This window comes from Schistocerca nitens, chromosome 7 (assembly GCF_023898315.1).
Source record: "Schistocerca nitens isolate TAMUIC-IGC-003100 chromosome 7, iqSchNite1.1, whole genome shotgun sequence".
In the NCBI taxonomy this organism is placed as follows: domain Eukaryota; kingdom Metazoa; phylum Arthropoda; class Insecta; order Orthoptera; family Acrididae; genus Schistocerca; species Schistocerca nitens.
The window spans coordinates 487,743,083-487,750,410 of NC_064620.1; the positions used below are offsets into that span (position 1 = coordinate 487,743,083).

General features: G+C 40.4%; 1 pseudogene; it reads left to right on the forward strand.

Annotated features, from left to right (window-relative positions):
- Positions 1–6,711: 6,711 nt before the first annotated feature.
- Positions 6,712–6,829, forward strand: LOC126196056 (5S ribosomal RNA; annotated as a pseudogene).
- Positions 6,830–7,328: the final 499 nt, after the last annotated feature.

Consider the following 7,328-nt stretch of genomic DNA (forward strand, 5'->3'; position numbering starts at 1 on the left):
CTATTTTGTATTAATGGATTACAAAAAGTGCGTTCCTTACTTAGTCCCACGTGTAAAAATGAGAGAGCTGTCTGGGAGAGTGACTGAGTCTGCGATGCTAACACGGTAGTACTGACGTTGGCTCACCTCTGCACGGCCGTCCTTCCGAGTGTCGTCCTCATTATTCGCTTCTTTCTTGATACGAGGGGCAGGTCCTGGAGTCGGTTGACAGGGAAAGATCTCGAAGATGGACGGATATTCTGGCTCCCTTCTCTCTCTGAGGCGCCCGTACTCCATAAACTGTGGGTGTTTTGTTTTCGCCATTACTGACTCACGTAGTATTGCATATAACTAACACACAAGAATACTCTTGAGATTAGACTTACCACACTCGAATGGATTTTATATCACATACTCAGTCCGAAAGTGTAAATTCTGAAGAATGTGTTACATAGTGTTATAGGGAGCGGTTATAAGTTAAGAAATCAAATAAAGTAGAGAAATGAGAGGTACAAGAGTGAAATGGTTAGGTAAACCTTTAATGGAACATGCTCAACAGGGTTGGACGCAGGTTAATGGGACTGCTGCTAAGAAATCCTAAAATAGTTAACGGCCACTTGAAACCAAAAATTTGTGTAAGTGCAAAGTTTAAAAGATAATAAGCAAATTTTGCCGATGCAGTGTGGTTAACATATTGATATAAAAAGATTAGCCCATGAAGAAGAATGAAACCCGTCAAGATCCTCATGTTCCATAACCATAATTGATGATCTGTGGCCCAGGCTGTGTATAACGTCTATGATGATGTTTTGTTTAGTAAGTACAGCAGTAGATGTGTATGCACAGATGGGAACATTAAGTACATAGTAAATTTTGTATGCAAATATAGACATGAAACTTGGAAAGGAAAATATAAAATTACGCAAATAATACCTCCCTAAATCGTCTGCTAAGTTAAATTAATTAGTGTAATACATTGTTAATAACATAAAATTAGGTGTCCCGATAAATTATTACATGGAATAAATTTAGCCACATATAATAATTCAGATTCATCGCACGGTGTAATAGTTTGTAAAATTGTGTAGTTGCTCCAAGGTTACGATATCTTTCTTTCTTTAATGAGTCACATCCACAATATCACTACCTGTGTATATCGTCATTTTTTAAATTATTGTTTTATTATAGGGCAAATGTTTTTTTAGGTACCTCCTTAAGTAAACATACTTGATCTACCGTTACAGAATATCTTTCAATGGCCTAAATGGTTTCCAGTATTTTGGTAACATCTGAGTTTCTTTGGCAACTGTTCTTGTATATTTATAGTTCCAGAACCTCCGCTTTGATGCCACATAGTCAGTACTTCTCCATCGAATAAGGTAGCAGTGTTATCAAATGGAAAAACAAGCAAGTATTCGTAAGCTCCAATGCTTTCAGTCAAATTTTCCCTATTAATAAACGCAAGGAGAGTTCTAATGCAAACCAGGTGAACGAAACCCGTTTAAAACGTATGTTTATGGTAGTACTGCTGCAGAAATTAATAATGAAAGCGAACACATATTATATGGTTCGCAATTATTAATAACACACCCATTACTTTATTTATACGGATTTATTTAATTGTTAGTATTTGTCCTCTTATAAGACAAATATTTAGACTATATAATACTACGCTTCTCATTTAAATACATGTTCACTTGCTATGAAAAATACGTAATATTATCTTAAGGTGAGATTTGAACCTCTTAATGGGAAGTGATCGTGGATGGCTGAGGGCAAATAGATTTGGACAGTGAACCACAAACAATAAAGGAGAGCGTCTCCTTGATTGTTCAGATGAACGTAACATGATACAACAATCATAATCTTTGAAGTGCATAAAATAAAGAACTGTACCTGGAAATTCAGTGTGATAATTGCAGCCATCTCGTCGATTTTATATTAACGTTGAGAAAGTAAAGATATCAAATAAAGTCTAACAACAGTTCTCCAGAATTGGAAGTAGACACCGAAAATGTGTGTATGTTTGTAAGGTCTAATTTAAGATTTAATATAAACCAGAAAACTAATACAAATAGTTGGAATATTGAAAAAAATCTGCGAAGTTAAAAGAACAGAGTTTGCTACTAGAGTAAGCATTGTTACTAATTTCAGTAATGCTTTAGCATCGCTGTGCCGTTTTTGATACGTCTAGGATTTGCTCACCATGTTCAGATCCATTATTCCAGCATCAAGGTCTTTCTTCCACTCTTTTCTACTTGTGTAGCGCTCCACATAAGGTGTCGCTTCCTTCGTTTTCTTCGTTTTCTTTGTTTTCTTCCTGCAGGGAAGACACGAACAGCACAATATGCTGCGTAGCACCTGAGAAGCCAAAACAAAATCACTATAGGTGTAAAACAGTGCCTACACATTTAGACAACGATGACGCCGCCTCAAACGTGGACTACATAGCAATCAGAAAGTTGAGATTTTTTTGTGGACTGGCTCTAAAAAGGACTTGACCCTTGCCTCAGTTTGTTGGAGTAATCTCTTGAAAATGTAAAATCTGCGTTAATAGACGTGTATTTTCCAAACGTTGAGAAAAAAATGAATTATATATTTCGATCAATGCTTCACGTTCAGTGGGTCTGTGGTGAAGTGCAATATCGAACAGTGCGTGTTTGCAGATGTTTTCGAATTAGTTTTATGTTACATCAAGTGAGGAGTTATGAGATACAATGGAGGCTCACACAGTATCCTCGTGCTTCGTTTATCCCAGGCGAAGTGGAATTCCATATTACCAAGCCGTAATACAGTGTCACTGTTCAGGACGTCCACGACGAATGGCAGCTGCAGTTAATTCAGATATAATATCTGGAGTATCATATTAACAAGTGAGGTATATTTCCTTACCAGAGCAGGGTTAGACACGAGAGACGGAAGAATTTTAACTCTAAGCATTATTTACAATCATTATTTACATGGTCCTTCAGTGGCATGATCGGTCAGCCGTAGACAATAAAGAGAGCCTGCTACAAGAACTCCATCTAAAAATGTGTGTGCTGCTTGGATTTCCGAAACGTGATCCAAACTAGATTGGCATATCACCTGTAGATGGTTGTTTGTTATTAGGTCAGGCAGGCTCGTCTCTAAAGGGGGTGCCGCTGTCCTGCTAGGGAGGAATTTACTTTTTCGTATATACACATTAGTTCCCCTACCCCAGGACTGCAGATATCGGTAGCACGAATTAAATTACGTTCTGTATTATCCACCCCGTTAGCCGGTTTTTAATCCCCGAGAACTGAGATACGTGAAGTAAGAGTGGAAAGAACTGTTGCTCCAACTTGAGCAGCCGCTGGTGCTCTGTGGGATTTTCAGCGATCACACCTCTATTTAGGGAAGTTCATGTACAAGAGACCCAGGACAGAGCTCACCTAATGTAATGGAAGACAGTCACCAGATAGTCCTCCACGACGGCTCTCCTGTCCTGTAGTCTCTTCGTCACAATAGTGGCTCACGTTATGCTTGCCACCAAAGGTGCATATATGTACTCGGTCGGTGTTGTATCTAAAATCAGCATCAGGTAACTTTTCCTGGTACTTGGACGATGGAAGCGACAACAACAGGCGTGGAATTCTTTTCTAAAAGTCATTGGAACATCAGTAACTCAAACTGGCACTCTTTCAAATGGTGAGAATACAGTTGCTGAAGTAAGTTTACCAGAGACCGGCTCAGTGTAAATATCTTACTACACATTCTTCACAATATTAAATGCAACAGACTTCTAGTACCAAAAGCGACATTTCGCTTTGTTACATGTTACGAACTCCGTGGCACGGTGGAATACGGAATATTCACCAGAGACTGCCGAACGTCGACTAGAACATAAGAAGGATAACGTCTTCTCATCTGTGGAAGATTACCCGTGCAACTGATATAAACGATCAAACTAACATGTTTTAAAAATTGTGAAAACCTCTTAACTGGATAAATCCCCGCTAGCAGTCACCGCGTATGATCATTTCCTAAGATTCTCGTCTCGGATGAAAGAGATAAATTAAATACGGAAGTCCTCTTCGAATTCAGTCCTTGGAGTGGATTATGTGCACTGTCCTGTGCTCTCTCTTGTGACAAATCGGCCCTTCACGACTTCTCTACGAACATTACCGACATCTGAATTAGAGACTGCTACCTCCCTGAACAGTTCAAATAATGGTTCCAGTTCCCCAATCTAAATCGGTGCATGGAAGTCCAACTTCCTACATACCCATCCCGTTGTCGGCTTGTCGCCATTTATTAAAAGAGCTTTTGTGTTCAAATCTTTCCAAAGCGCAGTACCATGTGTGTAAGAATTAAAAAAGTTACTCACACAAACTCAAGAAGGCTCTCAAAATGCTCAGATCAGAGCACTATTCTGTTTTTAATATACACGCGAAATATGAAGAACATTACACCAGAGGTTAAATCTCTCCAGTATGAACATGATGTATGGCATTTTTCTACAATTAAAGATCAAATCTCCACGCCTCATGTCAGGCAGAGCCATTTACACGTTCAATGACTGTATGACTGCCAACGACCTAACAGACTGACTAAGAAATTTTCTATAGTTCTCTTCAGCCCACTATGTAACTACTAAAAGAAACAGCATCAACGCAATGAGACCTGCTGCTGGAAGTAGACGGTGTGCACACTGTAACATAGTCTTCGTCCTCTGCATCATCGATTAGAATGACCGTTGTACCATACCGCTGCGAAAGGTGCACTTCATCAATTTGACTTAGTACAGTTCGGGCGCAGGCTTGTTGGCCTTGGAGCAAAGCGATCAACTTACAAGAATGTCTTACTAGGAGAAGTTGTTGAATCTCCGATGCATGTTGGACGTCAGTACTTCGAGGCATATTTTAATAGCCAAGTACGGCAGCAGCCCAATACAGATTAATCATGCACCTGCCACAGATGAGGGTGTCTTCCGCACACAAGGTCTACACCGGAAATGAGGAGTGTTTGCCCTCTGCTAGTGAAAGCATTAGACTGAGTGCACAGTATCTACAGTTGTGTTCAAGACATATACATCCGTAGAACAACTTAGAAATTCATTCGGGTATCAGATGTAAAATCTCGGTATATACTATTCACAGTACGATGAAAAATTGCTTTGGCTCAATGAGTTCGTTTCATTGCCTACTTTAATCTTTACTGACCCACTTTGTTCACTTTTATATTGATTGCTTTTAATATCAAGAGACTTCAGCAGAAAGATGCGTCTTACTTCTCCCGCAGCCGAAGTATTCCTAAGAGCTTCGTCTGCCACCACGTTGTCCATATTTTACTGCAGAAGCAGCAGCGATTCGAGAAGCTCTGACATTAGGTGTTTATGCGAGGCTCCAGTACCTGCTGTAGTCTTGGACTCAAAACGCGTGTTCCAATCTATTCAAACTAAAGCGTGACAATAAAATGAATATTCAGGTATTTGAAATTTTACGATAAGCATTGAGAAATAACCAAACAGGCATGAGAATTTTATTGCAATGGGCCTCAGATCATGTATCACTGGTTTGGAAGACTTAGTTGGAAAGCTGGCGAAGAATTCCAATGGTTCTAGATGTGTGACGAAAGTCGTTCTACCATCCTCAGATTTCCAGCTGTGGGTTCGGAAACTGGACGTAAAGTCAATGAAACACTGCGATCCAGCCAGTAATTAGAAGGTTCTCCTGTCTTCGAGGCTTTCAGACTAGCAGGAGGCTGAAAACTATCTTGGTACTTGTTCATATGAACCGTAGTTCATCGTACCCACTTCCATTTGGCAGACGTAAGCTGTAACCTTTCTGCGATTGTCAGAACACACAAGAAGGAAGGGGACGTAAGTAATTATCTGTTTTCCTACACCTACTTGGAAACACATCAAGACTCTTTACTGCAAAACTTTTTGAAACTGATTGCTCCCATTCCCACAAGTGCTCATGGTTTTTTTTATTTATTTTTTTTTTGTTTCGTAGGCGTCCTCAAATATCCTCCTCACTCCTTATGACGCGTATAGGCTACATACAAATTTCATTTACTTCTAGCTCAGAATAGTAAGTAAATTCGCTGTTCTCGCTTGTACCTCGTACTCCACACCACGTAGTTTCTGTTCATCACATGCTTTTGTTTCTGCAAGCTCCCAGTAGGTTTCAGCATTTAACTGAAGAAGCATGGTTTTGAGAAACAGAATTAATTTCTGTTTGAATTTAGTATTTTTGAACTAGATTGACAACAGCATATTCTTTAGAATATTAATATATCTTAATCTATAGAGAAAGAGATCACTTATTTCCTCAAAAAAACACAGCGATGCTTTTATAGATGTAGCGCTAAGTGTCCATTCGGCACATCCACAGCGGAGAATGCTAGACGTAGAAGAGAGCGAAGAAGAGAAGGCTGAATATGATGATAAAGATTACACATTTCCAATGAGGAAACGCACCAGAACACCAAAGCCTATGCCAACGGAACATTAAGGGTGTTTCATATAGTGCATCTGATTCTGACTGCGTTGCCTGGTTTTAAGGATATCTATCTGAAGTCAGGCATAGAGATTTGGCCTTTAAGTATAGAAAAAAGGCATAAATCATCTGCATACTGGAGAGTTTTAATCTCTCGTGTAATGATGTTCTTAGTGTCACATTTGTGTAGTGCATGAAATGCAAAATACGTTTTCGTTTCAGAGAAACAGAAAGAAGGTGCTTTTTTTTCAGTTCCATGAAAAACAGAGTCAACGACCTTACCGCAGCGATAACACCGGTTCCCTTCAGATCACCGAAGTCAAGCGCTGTCGGACTGGGCTAGCACTTGGATGGGCGACCATGCGGTCTGCCGAACGCTGTTGACAAGCGGGGTGCCCTCATACCTTGTGAGGCAAACTGAAGAGATTCTTGTTTGAGATGTAGTGGCTCTGGTCTTGTAAACTGGCATACGGTCGGAAGAGCGGTGTGCTGACCACATGCCCTCTGTATCCGCATCCAGGGACGCCTGTGGTTTCAGGATGACACGGCGGCCGGAGGGTACCGTTGGGCATTCATGGCCTGTTCGGACGGAGAGAGAGAGAGAGAGAGAGAGAGAGAGAGAGAGAGAGAGGTAGCAAATAGAAGAAACAGTTTAAAGTGTCATATACATAGTGACTGGGGAAAGCAAGTGATACATGTCGACCTATGCTGGTGTAACAAGTGTGACGCCTTGTCAGAAGACAGTACATGCTGTGGGTGTCCTGCAGTCACAGTTCTTCTGCGATAGGGATAACAAGCCAGCGTGAAATCGTGCAACAACTGGACACGTACTCGAAGTTTGAATTACGTGGTACACTACGATCATTGTGGGCATAGCGTCTAACA